Below are 19,279 nucleotides of genomic sequence, written 5' to 3' on the forward strand. Positions count from 1 at the left end.
CTAGTCCAAAACCAGCTTATCAACAGGCAACAAGTGGGGGTATTCAGGCAGAAGGATACTACCTTCCTACACATGTGCATTAAAACTGCCACTTATTCCCCAAAGAGGTGGGGTAGAAGGTTCACCTCATTGAGGCATGCGGGCAGCAATGTGAGTCTCCTGCTAATATGTTCACAAAGAAAAATCTGCAAATATTTTGGTACATTATTAATAAGGCACGTCTGTCAAAACACTATTTTCTCTGAAAGAAGTATTGTTTTTGTCCCCACCCCACATTATGGAAAATAAATTAAGAATGTGTGGTAAATCCCTATCCTTATTAAGGGGCCAGGGTGAATAGGCACTATGTATTGGGCCTGTGAAATGTTAACTTAACAGCTCATCTACTTCTTTGTTAGTCTTTCTAGTTCTTCTTCTCCCTTCCACTGAGACAATGTTAAAGTCTTGACAGCCAAGGGCAAAAATGATGAATAAATAAAATATTCATAAGGACCAAGGGCCATGCCAAGAGAAAAGAGAGCTATAAGAAACCAGATTGTTAAACTACAAGTGAGAACATCCTCCTGGAACTGGATTGAGATTGAACTTCTTGGCTCACCAATGAGAATTTGTTCATGCAGCCAGGCTATTCTCAGATACCTCTGCAACAACATCACAACAACAGTGCTTGTAAAAATAATTGAATATTTTCAGACCAACTTATTTTTTAAAAAAAAGAAGAAAACTGTAATAAGGTAAAAGTCATAAAAAACTAAGAACTTTGGACGTAGGCATCAGATAGATTACAGCAAAACCTCTCCCATAAGAAAAAATGGGAAATTCAACGTAAGTGTCATATTATGGGGTGTAATCAACCAAGACCTGTGCAGTCTTCAGGGAAAACTAACAATGCTAACAGTTGAGTGCAGTGAAGTAAAAGTTAACAGTCCAAAAACTTCAGCAGGGCAATGGCAGAAGCTATAGCTATAAAGGGCACCACAGGGCTGCATACTTTTGTTTTACACACCTGCCATACATAGACTTGAACTTCAAGTTCAAAAGCTTAAAGAGTGCTAAAGCAGAGATTTACTTTGATCTTTAGTGCAAGTAACTAGGTTGGCTTAGGGTGATGTTTGGAAAAGAGGAGATTCGAGCCCAGAAGAACACATTTTCTGTGGTGAAATGGAATATTGAAAGATTATACCTGAACCCAGTGGAGGCTCCTCCGCTAAAGTTCTTGCTGCAACAGCATGGGGGCAGGCGGGCGGGCTGCTCTGCTCACAGAGCAGGGCAGGGGAGGAGTGGTGGGCACACTGAAGTGCGCATGACGCTTTGGCCGGCCAAACAGTCATGCGCACTTAGCCTGTTCTTCACTCAGGCTGCATTACAGCCCCAGTGGAGAACATGCCCAGGATCCCAGTCCCCATCTGAGACCCGAATTATGGCACTTAGAACAATCACAATCACAATGAGCAGCACTGTGATCGGCTTAGGGGAGCCATTCACAATGCTGCTTTGCAGCGTTGTGATTGGTTCAGGGGAGCCTGGCTGCTTCCTGTTCGGCTAATGAAGGAGAGACGATATAGGATGAAGCGGCACGGAGGTAAGTGTATTTTTCCTTATTTTTAACTCCCTTACCCCCTCGCACAGAGATCAATGCCGGCCTCTACTTCCTGAACCAATGTCCCAAGAGCATGAATTCCTGTGTATATGAGACCACAGCTAGCCTAAGCCCACCACAAGGATACAATGATACTGTTCGAGCGTATTCCTGGTCCAGCCAGCAAAACCTCCTTGCCCCCATGGGTCTTCTCTCCTATAGCTGGGAAAAGCTGAGATTCCCTGCAATAGAGGAAGTTGTGCTTGCTTGTAAAAAGCCAGTGAACCAATTGCAACTGGGCATATATGCTTGTTGGCCCTGTATAGTTTGTGTGAGCCTATGGAGTGCAGATTTTGTTCTAGACACAGGTAGCTGACCCTGCTTCATTGAACTTCCAGAGACCACCTGAAACTAGACATTTTGCAGCGGGGCTTTACCAGGTATGTAGGGAATCTTGTGCATCTGAACATCAGAGATTGGTGATCTAAGACTCACTGCTGAAGAAATGGACACATTATCAGGACACTTTGTATCACACATTTTTTCTCCTGTCTCTTTAGGTGAATTTTTTACTTTCATTGGCAAAAACGAATGCACTGCTACCTCCTGATGAATTATTTTGATAAACAAATTATTTTATTTACATTTAAGCTGAAAGCTGACTTTTACCTATAAGAATTATAGTTCATTGTTGCTTTAACTTTTGAACCCTTAATCAGATTGCCTTAATTGTTTGGCATTTTGCTTAACACCTTTTAATCAGTACAGCCGATATGTTTTTTATTTATTAAGGTTTTTGTAATTTTTGTAACTGTATTTTATTTTAATTATTTGTTCCACAATGTTCCAAATGGATTTCTTTGAGGAAAGCTTTACTGCATGAGCTAAGCTACTGAGTCGAGAATTTAGTACGAAAACAGTATACCCTTAAGGTTGGATTTCTTAGACTTGTGGGAACACAGTCATTAGCCAGGACCACAGGAAGTACATGATTCTAATTACCTGTGTTTGCCACATGATCCACCATCTCTTCCATAATTTGCAGATTTCACAAAAAATAACTCAAAATTTACTAAAAAAACAAATCAGAGCGCGGTTTTGTGCAATGCAGACTCTTTACAAACTTTGGAGCCACTACTTCCCACTTCCATACCCAGGCCCTCTCCTCTGCACATGGTATTGTGCATGCAGTGATATATTACCCCACATGCCAACAATTCTGTTTGTTACCACCATCTTCAACAGTATGCGGCATTCGCAATACAGATGAAAGGAAACGCAGGCCAGCACAACAGCAGGTCTAAACATGGGGTTTTGTAATAAACATCTCAAAATTGCGTGAGACATGAAAAGGATGATTTGATTGGAATGGGATGGTACTACTAAGCTTAAATGATTTTTTTGTGTGCAGTTTTTCATTTCCATATCAAAATGCTTTCTCTTATCTCTTCCTGCTGTTTATATTTGAGGAAAGCTTTCAGTGCACCTGTGTTTCAATTTCTTCTGTAATATTATTGCAGCCAGAGATGTTCAGCTCTGGTCTGACAGGCTTCTACAAACAAAACATCAAATTAAAATGCTGAGAAGATGAAAGATACGGGTATTAGCAACGACACAATAAGAACAAGCTCGCCATGTTTGCTTAGAGAAAGACACACTGCCTTTACGGTGTGCAGAGTGCTGCCTGCCATTTACACTGTCTTAATTCTGCTTACCCGTCCTAATAACAGACCGACGACTACAAAGCATACCAGAAGCAAGGCCAAGAGAGGATCTGAGCAAAAATGGATACAAATGATGCAGTATAAGCAGTGGCGGCTTGCATAGGTAACGCTGTGGGTCGGTGAGGCTGGGTGGGGGCGGGGGTTAGTGGAGTTCGACATACAACGGGAAAGATTAAAGTAAAGAAGTACATAAATAAAACCACTTACCATGCGCTGCCGCATCGCCGAGTCGGCAATGCAGTGTGCTCAATGTAAGTAGTTTTTTTTTATTTTTAAATTTACTTTCACCTTTCCCGTTATATGTCAAACTCCACTACCACCACCGCCCCGCCCTTCCTCACCGCTTCACAGAGTTACTTGTGCGAGACGCCACTGAATATAAGGCAAGGTTTGTCTCTTAGACAATAAGTGTTAGTTACGGGAAGAGCTGTGAGGTTTGTGGAGGGAGTAAAAATGATCACTCCAAGGTAAGAAGACACTGCCTCCTTTATTGGCTTCATGATAACCCTACTTAGACTGAATGCTCTGATGTTGAGCATCTGGATGTAACTCATATGATTTCCATCAGAGCTGGGCAATTTTGCACTGGCCTTGGGCAATTTTGCACCAGTCTGAAACATACATATGCACCAATCGACCAAAAAAGATCGATTTTTGTACCAGCGAATTGCACCAGTCTGAAACATACATATGCACCAATCGACCAAAAAAGATCTATTTTTGTACCAGCGAATCAGCGCCAATATGATTTTTGCCCTGATTGGCGAAAATGTTATTTCTCTGCTCATATTCCGAGCAATTTAGTGACCGCGAACCTTGGCTACTTTTAGGGAACGACAATGCATAGTCACCTGCAATGATCCCTTGTGTCCTCCAAATGGAGTCATGAACGCTGCTGCCACGCGTACCATACTGTGCACGCACAGGTCCTAAATAATGGCAGCTCATTTCCCCATAAAAACATGAATTGTGTTCTCAATATATCAGCACCAAAGATCCCCATATGGGGTTCCTTGAGTTGCTAGTAACAAAAATTATAAAATGCATTCTGTTCTAGTTTAGAAACCCTTAATTTATGTTCATGGTGGAACTATGAAAATAGAATGGATGCCATGCTGGAACTATTTACAGTATGTTTGCTCAGGTTCTTATTTCAGAAATAAAAACTGCGCCCCATAGAAGGCTTCATTAAGCACCTCTAATGAGTTCCTAGTTTTAATTCTTTTGCTGTTGCATTGACCGGTCATGTATGGCCATCCAGAGAATACTTTGCGTTGACACCATAAGATATAGAGCCTTTTGTGTCTGATCTTCATATGCTCCGCCCTCTCAGACACAGTTTCCTCCATTAACCCACACCAAAGGCAACTTTCTCCATTTCAGTCTCTCACTGAAGTGTGGTTTCTTCCGTCAGGCATTTGGTATGCGTCTTCCTGAAATCGAGACCTCTGTCGTTCACGGTTTTGTCTTGACTCACAGCTGTCTTTTCTTTCTCTCTACCCCTGTTCTCCTTCTTCCTTAAGCACTCTAAAGTGATCCTCCAATAGCCCCAGTGCTTTTTAAATCAAATTAGTACATAAATATTAAATGAATATTTAGAACACAAGACGTTGAGCAAATAGGATACAGCATACAAGGATTGATAATGTGCCTTAATTTCCGAATTCCATTGTAACTTAAAATTAAATGAATGATGAAATTAACTGATTTTGTACTTGTAAAGCGCACTTATGTATGTATATAGCTTTATTTCGAAATGTTTCATTTCATAAAAGCATTGCAGTAAAACAGATACAGAATAAAAACAATTATTGAGTTTAAAATCACGAGAAAAAATCATTTAAAAAGTGCAATATACAACAGTGCTAAAAAACGTCCATCTTAGGACAATCATAGGGACACATACTTAGTCGACCTTAGGGGATGGAATGGGACACAACAATAGGTAAATGAGCCGATGGATTCTAAAATGGAGCCATTTACTGGAGGATCATCATCCTTGCGGATCTTATCCTCCAGGCCCACCCCAGATATTTCGCCAGGCCGCATGCGAGCAAGGGTTGGGGGTCTGATCTTAACAAATATAGTGCCTCCGCATATGACCGTGTACCCAGCCTCAAACAGAGCGGTTTCAACCATCTACGGCGAGGACTAGAATATGCGGGACATACAAACATTAAATGGGAGATGGATTCGACACTGTTTGCACAGAAAGGGCAAGTTGATACAGTTTGCCAGGGGGGTTTCCAATTTGCTGTCCATGATCCCAGGGGCAGAACACCGACCCTGAATTTAAAATACAACGCCCTATCTGTTGGGTTAGAGATCACATCCAAATAGCGCTCTCTATAGGGACGGCCTTTGAATGTCAAAAACTCCACCGCAGATCTACATATGTTGGTTTGTTTAGATCTCTCGTTATCCACCCACGCCCAGAATAATTTCTTTAGTAATTGTTTGGGTGGCGAAGATCTGTTGGCCCAGGCGTCATCCAGGCCGAGTTCACAGAGCAGGCGCTTTACTTCCAAGAGCCAACCGATCTTATACCAACCCGGGGTGGAGAGGAGCTCGCGAAGAGCATCTGCATAGCTCGAGAGTTCAGGAACATTCCATATGCGGGCCCACAGGAGAAGGGGGCGTAACTTCGCCTGCTCAGCTATGGAACGTGTACCAGTGTCAAATAAAAGAGGGAGAGTTGGGGAGCTATGAGGGAGCCTCATTAAATCTTTGTGGAATTTGTTCTCAAGATGGAATAGAGTGTCAAATTTCTGAGTACCCCACAACTCCGCCCCATACAGAGCCGCACTCACAGCTTTTGCCCTATAAATGTCTAGTATCACCCCAATAGGCTTGAGCGAGGAGGCACGGTGTTCTTTTAGTAGGGCGCCCGTGACCCTCCTATGAGCCAGAATGATCTTTTGGTGGTGCGCCTTCCAGCTCATAGAGTCACAAAGGCGGATTCCTAAATAATCAAATTCCCTTACCCTTTCTAAGGGAACTGAATCCAGGGATGGAGGGTGGACTGTCTTTCTAGGGGGATTCAACACCAGGAACTTAGTTTTGCTGATGTTAATAGCCAAGCCCCTGGTGACACAGAAGCCCTGAAACCTAGTTAGCAGGGTTTGAAGGCCCACCGGGGATTTCGAAATCAACAGGGTATCATCTGCAAACAGGAGTGTTGGTATCTTCCTGCCCGCCAGGGAAGGTGCGTCTGCAGGTAGCTGGAGCAGATGCTCCACCACTCCGTTTAGATATAATGAAAACAGAGTGGGGGCCAGCACACACCCCTGGCGGACCCCCCTGTCTACAGAGATGCGAGATGTTTTTTCGCCCTGCGCACCCCATCTAATTCTGGCAAAATTTTCCTCGTGGAATTTAATAATTAGTGCCAGCAAGTAAGCGGGCATACCCAAACCCTCAAGAACAGCCCACAGTTGGTTACGTGGGACTAGGTCAAAGGCAGTCCGCAAATCTATAAAAGCAAGATACAGACTGCCCTTGCCCAGTTTAACCACTTTCCAATACAACATAAGGAAGCGGAATGTCTGCTCAATTGTGCCGGTACCAGATCTAAAGCCGGCCTGAAAGTCAGACAATACCTTCGCTTCCTCAGCCCATTGGAGAAGCCTCCCTAAAACCACCTTCCCTGCTACCTTCTGGGTGGAATCAAGCAGACTTATGGGTCGGTAGTTGGCAGGGTCATCCCTACACCCTTTTTTAAAAATTGGGACAACTTCCGCGCCCCTCCAGGAATCCGGAAATCCACCGCCCTCCAAGGCCTCATTTAGGAGTTTGGCAATGAGTAGGCTCCACTCCTCTATATTTATGCGCAGCAGGTCGCCAGGAACTCCATCTGGGCCCGCTGCCTTATTGGGCACGATGCACCTAATTGCTACTTCTACCTCCTTGGGTGAAAAGGTAGAGTCAGAGTGTAAGCTGTTAACCGATATTATGTGGCTTTCGCCCCTACAGTGGCCCCTAGCCCCCAGAGAATTAGAGTAAAGTTTTGAAAAATGGGCCAGCCAAGCATCCCCTGTAATGTTGCAAGTCAACAATGAGTCAACCGGCCTGTCCCTGCCTCTAAACAAGGCCCAAAAGGCCCTTGAGTCCTTCCTGGACCCAGCATCCATTAATTCGCTCCAGAAATTAGTTTCGTGAGTTGCCCTTGCCACCTCTTGGGCTTTTCTGTATTCCTTCCTAGCAGAGGAAATCAAACCAGGATCTTTCAGGCCTACTGCTCGGATAAGGTTGCTTTTGGCCAGACGACAGGCAGGTGAATACCATTGATCTCTGCCCCTTAATACAGTTCTCCGCCTAGCCCCACCCCTTCCCTGGGGAGCTAAGAACAGGTTGCCAAGTGATGCGATAATCTCCGTGAAGGTTGTTAGAACTGCTTCATCGGAGTCCAACGTACTCAAGGTACCCTTGGCTTCCAGCATTATGGTTCTTGCTTGGGCCATTCTTGATTCATCCAAAGCAACTTTGGCCCATTTCAGCCGTCTGCCACAGTTGGATGGGACAACTTCATTGGATGATTTCCAGGTGGATCGAGGCGATGCTAGATCCCCTGCCTCCCATGGGAGAGCAAGTGATAAAACCAAGGGATTGTGATCACTGTCCGCTGTTTGTTGGACCTCCATATCGAGAAAATGCTCCCACAAATTGTGGTTCAACAATATATAGTCTATTCTAGAGGTGTGGCCCACCCTATTGTAGGTGTGCGCACCCCTAGTGTCTGATTTGGAACGGCCGTTTGTGGCTCTTAGGGCATATTCCAAGCAGAGAGAGTTGATATCGATAGCCTTCTGTGACCATTTTTTAATGGGGTCGAGATCAAGCAAGGGAATACCTCTCTTGGCATCATCCTCCCAAGTGTCCAAAATATCTTCACAGGCCAGCGGTTCGAAGCAACAATTAAAATCGCCAGCCAAAAGGATAAAGGAATCAATCTCGCAACCCCGAAGCTCTTCTTCAACTCCAGAAGAGGATAGAGGAGAAGAGTCCCCCCCCCGACCCCCCCTGACATACAGGTTAAACAATTCCATAATCCTACCCCCCGGGCACCGAATGGTAAGTCTCAGCAGGTCTGGCGATTGGGTGTTGATATGTTTTATGGTAAGCCCCAGAGAGATACTGACCCAGACAAGAAGGCCACCAGAAGGGCGTCCTTTACTGCCTTTTGGCTTGGAGGCCGGCACATGGTACGTCGCGAAACCAACCCTGTGCACGGGCTCCAAACACCAGGTTTCTTGTAGGAGACAGATCCCAAAAGGCTCCACAAAAGAATTCCAGTCAGGTTTATTTAGATTGCGCACAAGCCCCGCCACGTTCCAACTTAAGATCTTGAACGAGGAACTGCCTACCGAGCTTATGCAAGGTTGGGCGGCAGTAGCTGGGTACACAGCATCGAGACCGTCGAGCCGGGGATGCTGAGAATGAGCCACAATTTTCAGCAAGTCCTGGGCTAGCAAGATCGCTGCTGAGGAAGAACTAGCATTGCCATCGAGCAGGGGAGGGTGCAGCAAACCCCGAACAGGGGTGGCCAGGGGCGTGACCTGGGTCAGAGGACCAATGCCCCCCGTGTCCAAGGTAGTATACAGTGGTGAAGACTCAGCCTCCACCTGCGGGGTATTAGATTTGAGTAATGGAGCCGGCGCAGGGGATGTTACAAGTCAATCCACATCTTCAAGGCTGGCAAACCTATTAAAGGTTGTGATACCAAGCCAGCCACTAGCTGGGTTGTGTTCCCTAGGGGCAAACCCCCAGCTGGGCTGCTGGGGAACCAGAGTCCAATTGCCCCCCTGAGGGTGCACCATCCGGGGTGGATAGAAGAATGACAAGGGCCTCGGGGCAATAGAAGAGCCCCCATTCTGGCTCACCCAGGAGCAGATGTGGTTGGCCGTAAAAACATCATCAAAAGTTACGACTATGCAGTCCCCAGGGATTGATTTCATGGTTGTTCCCACCCACGGGGCTCTGCGAACCATTGTGACTCTGCTCTTCCTACCATTAGCACTTATACCCTAACCGGGGTTTCCTGGCGCTGTACGCATACCGCTGTGGAACCCTTCCTGGCTTTTCCCTGTGAAATGTCCACTCCTGGGCACCCCCAAGGTGAAGCCAAGCATCCCAGCACTGTTGGGGCCGTTGTGGAAAATAAGCAAGCTATTGCCCAGAGTTGCAGAGTGGGACCCATGATTAGAATAGGCACCGAGCTGAGAATGATCAGGTTCGAGGAAATTGAGCCCAAGACCTGTCGAGGCGGGAATTGAACCCTGGTCCCGGGCCAGACCTCTGCATCAGGGTCTGCCGCGCTAACCATTGAGCCACACTTCTCCACCCATCAATCTATATGGTGTAGTTTAATATTTCATTATAGATCAAAAAAGAGTGATTTAAGAAAAAAATAGGAACATTGAACCATTAAGAAATATGCATACTGGATCTGCTTAAACAATACAGAGGTAACTGGCTCAACATAAAATAGCAGGGGACATATTAAGGATATTGCACACTGTCCGTCCCACCCTGTGCAGTGGAGCAGACTTAAGTTTTTGGGTGTAAATTGGAAGAGTTTTACAACAAATGCACAGATCCCAGTGCAGGTTTGAACCTGTGCCTGAACTACAAACAGCACATTGGTGAAAGATGGACTGGTTGTTTGAAACTGCCTGTCCAAATTTGAAGGTTGGACCGACATCCACCTGGAGGCACAAGCAGTGAGTGACTGTACCCGCCTGCATAGGTATTCTTCCCTGGAACTCCTTCTCCCCCTTCAAAGAGGCACCATGAAGTAATACACTCAGAATGCCTAGCAGCCCCTTTGGCTCTGGGTCCTGTCTGTCGTATGGCACGGGTCGGAGACAAAGGGGCCCATTAGGATGGCTGGCGGATTGCCCCCACCAGGCTGGCGGTAGCCACCGCTGGCTTGGCAGGGGCAATCCGCCCGCCATCCTAACCAGAATGACCCCCCGCCATATTAGCATGGCTGGGGGGTCCACAGCGGATGGAAAGACCGTTCGCTGCTTTTCCGGCTCGGTCGCCTTGCGACCGGGGCGGAAATGGTTTAATATGGTGGCGGTGTTTATCAGTCACCGCCAGCCATATTAGTATGGGCTGCAACAGATGCCTTTCCGTGGCGGCGATGCTACCACGGAAAGGCAGGTGGTCTTCACTTCGGGTGTCCCCTGCGGGCCCCCGGAGTGAAGGCGAGGTAGGAGGTGCACATGGGGGTACCTGTGGTACCCCCCAGCATTTGCATACACAAAGCGGCAGGCACCACGCGGTGCCTGCCGCTTTGTGTATGCAAATGCATACATGCATTTTTAGTATTGTGGCGGGCGGTGCTGAGAGCACCGCCCGCTACAATGTTAAAAATGCAGGATGCGCCCGCCACTGTGGTGGGCGCATCCTAATACCCCCCACGGGACTCCCGTCCTTATGGCGGGCGGTCCCAAGTACCGTGAGGATGGCGGGCGGGCAAAGTCCGCCTGCCATCCTAATGGCCCCCAAAGTGTTTCCTCTTTTGTTCGGTGCTAAACCTCTATGCAAATAAGGGAACACCCCCTTGATATACGTTGGGTATGATCTGTATTGCAGAAGGGGCTGCGGAGCATACGCTACATCTTCTATAATACCAGGGGCACAGAAAGCAGGTGCACACGCCTATTTCCCCGGAGGTCACTTAGCATAATGCAACCTCCATAGTTTATGACGGTATTGTTGTGCTGAATATGAGTGCCTTAGTTTACGTTTGACAAATCTTTGCTTATTTCTAACTATTAAGGAATTTGGTGCGACAAGAGAAATCCCTACACTCTTTATTTCACCAATAACAATACAACAAGACTCTATGTTAAATTTTGCTCCAGGTATGCTAGCTCAATACAGTTTGTTATTTGTATTCAGAATATTCACAAAGGCTGACACTTTGAGCCACTGATTAGTAAATCTAGTGAATCTCATCAGGCTTTCAAGATATCCATCATGAATATGCATTGGGCAAGTTTAAGAGTAAACATATTAGCATAGAAAATGCCCATATTTGTTAGTCGTTTTGAAATCCCACCTGGATTTTACGATCTGGGGTATTGATAAACCCAGCCCCGATTTGGTCGAAGGAGACACAGAAATGAGGAGTGTTTTAAGTAGAAGATTTAAAAGTGATCGCACCAGGATTACAAATGATGGCAGAAGGCTACTGTTTTCTGCCACTTACTGGTTTGGTCCATCTTGTCCGATAGATAAGTGCCCAGATTCTGGTAATTTCTTTGCTTGTCCTCCATTTAATTGTAACTTATTTTATAAAGAGGTGAATGTATCCCCATGGCTGCATAAGTCTGCAGATTACATTTAAAGACAACAGGAACGTTTTTGTAAAAAAACTTTTTTTTTAAAAGGGTGAAACAAAAACGATGCTAAGTCTACCTTAGCTTCTATGTGTACACAATGTGATGACGTGTTTTCCCGGGACAGCTGAATGGGTAAGCAATTTCAAGAAATCATTTTATGACTTATTTCTTTAAATATTGCTTAAAAGTCCTAAAACTGGCACACCGATGATTACATCAATTTTCATCTCCTAAGCACCAATAGCAACAAAGACAAAGATGGATAATCTGGTATGTTCAAGACAGTGTTTTTATTGTGTTACGAGCTACCTTATAGCCTCCTCGGAGCTCTTGTCAATCTAAAGATGCAAGTTTGGCTCTCCATATTCAAATCGTGTGGTCGGGCCTTCGTGATAGGGTCGGCTAGTCAGCCGCAGCCCGTGCAGGTAAGAGCAGTGGTGCCGGGTGAGGGGGGATTTCGACAGACGAAGACCGAATAAAATTATTTATTTATTTAATTTCTCCTTGTGTTATTCTGTCGAATCCCTCCCCCCCAACCCGACCCCACCGCTCTTACCTGCACGGGACCCGGCTGCGGATAGTGCCTATCCAATTACCTTAAATTAGTAGCATCTGCTTCTCACTTTGGAAATGCATGCATGTTTACTCCTATGACAGGCAGTAGTAAGTGCTCTTAAAGGGCGGGGAAAGGAGGGAGATCACCACCATGTTTAAAAGGGCTAGAGGGGTGGGGGTTTATCCTCCATAAACCATTTTCACCATGTGAAAAAAACAAAAAGTTAACCATTTAAAGGCATAGTTCTACAAGATTTACTCATGCAGATTTTCCAGCTATTAGAAACCTGCGTGATCAAATTGTTCATATTGCAGTGTTCCTAGAATCCTGCAAGAGACACAAGTTGCCAGAAGTCCTTCTAAGATTCTTTGTGAATCCCAGAAAAGTCAGAAATCCATTCCAAATGTAGGAGTCATTTATAATGCATAGATTTCCCAATATTAATGGTGATGTTTTCGGAACTAGGAGCTAGATTGGAAACGTAAACAAGTTACTTGGGAGCTACAAAGAATGCTATATTCCATGGGATTGGTAAATGTTGCAGTGGAGAAACATACTTAGAAAAGTACTGGTCATAGGCCTCAAAATGTACACCTTCCTACCAAAAAGACAATTAAAGGGTTCAACTCAGCATTAGGCACGTGGCTAGATTAGAAACTGGTCCTCGGAAGCTTGTTTCCGGTCCAGGGAAGGCATGGCTTGGCAGTTCGGGCTGGACTGTTCCCACGAGGCACAGGGTCAGACTGATTTGCATATAGCCATGTCTGAACTGGGGTGGCAGAGTGGGCTAAAGAACAGTGATGGATTAAACCCGATCTTTTGACTGGGTGGGAGTGTTTGATTGATTCAGATGCTCCGTCCATCACCACCCCCTTTTGTACCGCTTTTTGCCGCTATAAGTGTGGCAGGGTATGCTCAGACGTGAGTCCCTTGCTCACTTTGCCACTGGATTCAAGCAAGCCGGGCTGAAAACGGCTGGAATGCCAGAAACTGGTCCTCGAAGCTTGTTTCCAGTCCAGGGAAGGCATGGCTTGGCAGTTCGGGCTGGACTGTTCCCATGAGGCACAGTTTCAGACTGATTTGCATATAGCCATGTCTGAACTGGGGTGGGAGAGTGGGCTAAAGAACGGTGATGGATTAAACCCAGATCCTTTGACTGGGTGTGAGTGTTTGATTGATTTAGATGCTCCGTCCATCACCACCCCCTTTTGTACCGCTTTTGGCCGCCATGAGTGTGGCAGGGTATCCTTAGACGTGAGTCCCTTGCTCAATTTGCCACTGGATTCAAGCAAGCCGGGCTGAAGACGACTGGAATACCAGAAACCGGTCCTCGGAAGCTTGTTTTTCGGTCCAGGGAAGGCATGGCTTGGCAGTTCGGGATGGACTGTTCACATGAGGCACAGGGTCAGACTGATTTGCATATAGCCATGTCTGAACTGGGGTGGCAGGGTGGGCTAAAGAACGGTGATGAATTAAACCCAGATCTTTTGACTGGGTGTGAGTGTTTGATTGATTCAGATGCTCCGTCCATCATCACCCCCTTTTGTACCGTAGATTTCTTTCTCAGCAGGCAAAGTTTTACCCAAGCTTCCAACTTTGACAATCATATTGCACAAAAAAACATTCTGTGTGCTATAGGAATGCTGTGCAGTAAATTTATTCTGGGCATAATCTGTTAGTGGACGTTGTTATTTTTCCTTGTGAATTTGCGCCACTGTTCTGAGTTTGACAGGTCAGAATAGGAAATAAGGGGAAGTTTTACCAAAACTGAAATCAGCAATCATACTCTCCTTGCAGATTTTTTCAGGTCAATCATTTTCCACAATTCGGAATCCAAAATTGGAAGACAACACACGTTTGCACTTGATACCTTACTCAGCGCAGGGCTCAGAATAAGAGTCGAACCTTTTCTGTGAATGATATCTCGGCAAAATCTTAAAAAACATTAATTAAACAAGAATAAGTGGGCTGTAAATTATCACATACACACAACTTTTATTCGCTTGCCTCAAAAACGTAAAAGATTGTGCAAATTTGTGAAGCTTTCCTTTGACCTTCCTAAAGGATATTAAAATAAATCTCAGATGCCTAACCATTGCTCATGCAAAATAAATGTTCCAATATCGCAACCTTTTGTCGCATAATATTTGCTGCCAGAATTATTACTTTGCAGGTTATATAGCGGGGTCCTCTGTTGATAGCATGGGCGAATTTGTAAGATAAATAATTCCTCTGAAGTGAAAGTTTCGATCCGCACCTTAATTAATTCTAATGGACAGCCATTATCGACTAGTGAAAAAGAGGAAGCCGAAAAGGATTATTTTCTGAAGCGGACAATGCCGCCCAGGCACTGTATTAATGAACCCTCTGTTTGGTGGTTTGAAGCAGGCGGGAAGATTTGTGGCGCGGGCTGTCGATACTACAGTACGCAGCGGCCAATCCCCTGAGCTAAGCCATCAAGCGGGGAGCTTTTTGCACATTTAGCAGCAGTCAGTTGTTGGCTTGAGCCCAGGGCCGTAATGCACAATCATTTTGTCTGTTAGGTTACCTTGAGGCTCTGTGATAGGAGAGCAGGCCTGGAAGAGCAGCTGTAGCGCAGGTGTTTGACGCTCATAATTTTTAGGGGACTGTTGGTCTGAACCAACAAGCAGAAAGTGCAAAGGACACCCCGATCTTTCATCAATGCACCAATGTAGAGGCATTGACCTAGCATGACCTCCATTGTAATATATATACCACCATAAATGCTGGGGAATAGAATAGCAACTGCTGTTGGACCTTTCCAAAGGTTTATAGGTATCCAAGTATTCAGAAGTAGTTCTTCCATCCCTTAACATTTATGGTGGCAGACATCCTGATCTTGTATGTCTCTGAATTACAATTGTAACTTTCCTCGTTAGATGGATCCCACTTTTTGGAATCATTTACTCAGGACAATATAATCTCATTAAAGAAATACAGAGAAACAATCAACATCACTCAGTAAAGACAATTACAGAAAGTTACCCACTGACAAAGGGAAATGCTGCATTCTTTTTTGAGACGCGGGTGGTGTTTGAATACAAGCCCTACCACCGTGACTGAGTGCCATTAAAAGGATTGATATTTGCACGAACCTCCTGAACTATGCACGTGTTCACCAATGGCCGCAAAGTCTAGGGAGGTGGATGGGTTGTAATGACTGGGACAAGGAGTAGTAAGATAGACAGAATGAAGGCTAACACCAAGTAATCAGGGCACTTTCCTTACCACCTGTGGCATCCAAGCTGTGAATTTCAACACAGAATGAGGCAAAATTACCAGAACAAGAGAAAACTCCTTGTGACCCTTGTGTTAGACTCCCCCCATCTGTTTATTCTTTTGATCAAGCTAAACAGACTACAATTCAAATGGAATAGCATGGGGAACAAAAAAAACAATGGATTTAGGCCCAGGTCTCTGTACTGGGGTGAATGTATGACATTGTTCTGCATTCTGTCCATCAATTGTTCTTTTTGCATTTGTCACCCCGAGTGGGACGGGTATGCCCAGACGTGGGTCCCGTGCTCTCCATGCCACTGGAGGCAAGCTATCCTGGCTGATGAGGGGTGAACCCCCAAAACCAGTCCTAGGATGCTTGTTTCCAGGCCAGGGAGGACCTGGCCTGGCAGTTCGGGCTGGACTGTTACCATTGGGCGCAGGGTCAAGACTGATTTCCATATGTCTGGGTTCATACTGGAATGGCATGGGAAGCAAAAACGATGGCTTTGGGCCCAGATCTCTGTACTGGGGTGAATGTATGACATTGTTCTGCGTTCTGTCCCTTAATTGTTCATTTTACAATTCAAATGAATACTGTGAAGATCTCTTAATCACTCTATGTTGTAACAACATACTTTCATCAACTTTGTATGATCAGGAGACCTTATATACTAGGTAACAAAATGAGCAATACAATTCATCACTAAACCGCAAAATAGGATGGCTTAAAGAAATGCTTCATATGAACAAACAGATGAAAAACACTTAAAATGCTGTTTTCAAAACTAAAGCTACTGTAGGCAATTTGGGCTGTTACGGGTAAAGGAAAATATGTTGTTGCGACAATGAAAGCTTGCCCTCTACAAGCTTAAAGCAGGATATTCGCTTGAAATAAATAATATACACATTTATATGTATTCTCTTCTTATCTGTTTCCAGAATTGAGTATTCTGTCCGGCTGACGTGAAACCTCAGGTAGAGAAAATGGAGGCTCTCATTTCAAATATCAGGCAAAGAAATCTTTATAACTTGTTAGCCATAGCATTCAATTGTAGTGTATCTTACTGAGCACCCACAATAAAGTACACTGCAAGCTAATTTGCTTTTTCATACCCAAATACACTCCATTGCTTTCCAGCTCACTTCACGCTGTAGTAAGCATGGTGTCAATATTAATAACGAGGCAAGAAGAGCTTTCCAAAAAACCCATCTACACCAATCGCCCAGTGGCATAAATGGGGCCCATGACACTCCCATATCTCACAGATATTCATAGGCCTGTGGCTGAATGGGGACACTCAGGAAAGATGCAGCAGGCCTGCATTATGCATCTTCATTTGCTGACAAACGGGAATCCTGGTTACTCTGGAAGGCCCAGGGAAGCCAAAGATCAGGGTTTCTGTTGTGTATACTGATTCTACTCTGCACCTTTAACTAATCCAAACTTCATAACTGAATAGGAAGTGATTTGAGAATTTTTGTTTAAAAAGAAAGTCCAAATCAAGCATCATTGATTTTATGAAGGTGCTTCAAACACTTTCCAGGGAAATATACAACTTCTTTATTTTAACAAGAGGATGTAAAATAAAAAATTGACATCAAGGCATGGATATTTCTCAGAGTAATAGGAGAGTATTAACAGAGAAATACATCCAACCCTCAGCTCTGACTTACACCACATTTTTTTATTTTTCTTTGTAGCATTTAAATCTCACTCTGGAATGAATAAATACCTTTTTCCATAGAATTATATCAGAACGCACAATATGCCACACTGCGATCAGAAGCAATTGTATCAAAATGAGACATTTCTGGGAGTCACCCTTTAATTGGCTGAGTGAGAAAGGATGGTGAGTATTTTTGATCCACAGCCATGTTATGTTAGGTTGTCTTGTAAAGCGTATGGCTACCCCAGCAATGGGGCGTCCCAGTGCTGTAGACCACTGGGGAACCCGTCCTGGCTTTCCCTGTGAGATGATCCCTGCTGGGTATCTCCAAGGTGAAACCAGGCATCCCCAGTGTATGTGGGGGGCCGTTGTGGAGATGAGGCAAGCTAATGCCCAGAGATGCCGAGTGTGATCCCTAGTTAGAGTAGGCACTGAAGCGAGAATTATCGAGTCCGCTGACCCTGGTCCACGACCCTGCCGCGTCGGGAATTGAACCATGGTCCCGGGCCGTCCTCTGCTTCCGGGTCTGCCGCCTCTAACCAGTGAGCCACACCACTCCACACATGCATGGCCATGTTGAGCAGACGTCATGAAACCACCAAAAGGCACAAAATGGAGGAGAGCATATATTTTTTATTCATTAGTAGCAAGATTCTATGAGTGCAAAAATCCTGACCTTGGGAGAGTGGATCCCGAAACTGAAAAAGAATATTTCTCTAGAAGAAACAGATCATAAAAGGAGTAGACTTCAGAAGATATTTTAAAAGATGTGGGGACAACTCAAAAAGTGGCTAGGAAATCAATATTGGCTTGTTTGATAATTGTTTAAATAACTTTGACAATTGTTGATTCCTTTTGAGGTCTTGCGCCTAGCATTGCAGCGCGAGACCTCTTGTACGGGGTTCTGAAAGCTGAGCACACGCTTGTGCGTGTGATCAGGCTTTAGCAGGCTGCCATTGGCTTTAGCGTTTTTTTTTTTACAAAAATAAGGCTTGCAATTGGGCAAAGGCGGGCGCATGTCCCGCCTTTGCTCCGCCCATTCCCATCGGTGTCTAGCACGCGCAGCAGCACGCGTTCATGTTGCTGCCGCGCTCCATAGCCCCCGCTCCTCTGTGGTTCGAGTGCACCACCGGTTTTGATTCCCGCTCTTCTGTGGTGTGCGCGCACCACTGATTTCGATTCCCTGCTTGTTAATTCTGGCCGTTAGTGTGCGCTAGAAGGGAATATTTGGGGAAAAGTTAAAAGAAATAAATAGAAATATTTTAGGCCAGGAAGAGAGCCCCCTTCCTGTCTGAGGGAGCGGTGCCATTTGTACCGTGCGCCAGCAGCGAGGCTACAGCCAGCTCTCCCTGGGGAGGCTGGAGCGAGGGCAGCCACAACCTCCGCGGAGCATCAGCAGCAGGAGAGGGCCCTACGGGTAAATTACAAATGATGCACATGCCTCAGAAATCCACAAACAATCACTGCCACCATCAGGAGCGCAGAACCAGGGGTGCAGGTCCACATGCAGCAATTTCAAGGGATGCTGCTCAGCTCCGTTTATTCTCCTCAAGCACCGTTATAACAAAAGCAGGACAACTGGACTCTGTTAAACTTTGGGAGCCTGTTGCGCTCGGTGGGGCTCGGGCGGTGTAAGGCCAGGGTGGAAACCACCCTTCCCTGTAGTTCCGGGGCTGTGACAGGAGCATGTGCCTCCTGCTTGTGCCCCCAGAGGCTGATAGAGCGACCAGCTCATCCATCGCCGAGGACGAGTCCTGATGAACGGGACTTGGCACCAGGGATGCCCGCGGTGTGCATTATGCTTAACTCACGCCCATTGCGACCCGCTGCCTGGACTGATGGAGGCGGGGAGTGCCCCACAGGTCTGAGTGTGGAAACAATGCCTGCCCCCCTCCTCGCGGTGCCTGGCACCCCTGCCCCTGGGAGTACCTACCCCACAGTCTCTGCTCCGGACTCATGCAGTCATCCTGCTCGGCTCCTGCCTTCTGCTCCATGCTGGGGGTCACCGTCCCATGTCAGGCAGGCAGCTCTGGCCGCCGCAGCACCCTCCCATCCCTCACCCCCGGCGCTACTCTGTTGTTCTTCAGGGATTCTCTCTCTCTCTGGCGAACCCTTCCACTGGCGACTCCAGGCCCCGCCCACCCCCCTCATGGTCACCCCTT

At 45.8% G+C, this 19,279-nt stretch overlaps 1 protein-coding gene across 1 annotated transcript in view; it reads right to left on the minus strand.

Moving 5' to 3' along the window:
• Positions 1–19,279, minus strand: part of XKR4 (XK related 4) — a 693,467-nt gene that overhangs the window by 602,962 nt on the left and 71,226 nt on the right. The gene's annotated exons all lie outside the window — the stretch shown is intronic.

The sequence above is a fragment of the Lissotriton helveticus genome, chromosome 4_1 (assembly GCF_964261635.1).
Source record: "Lissotriton helveticus chromosome 4_1, aLisHel1.1, whole genome shotgun sequence".
Lineage (NCBI taxonomy): Eukaryota > Metazoa > Chordata > Amphibia > Caudata > Salamandridae > Lissotriton > Lissotriton helveticus.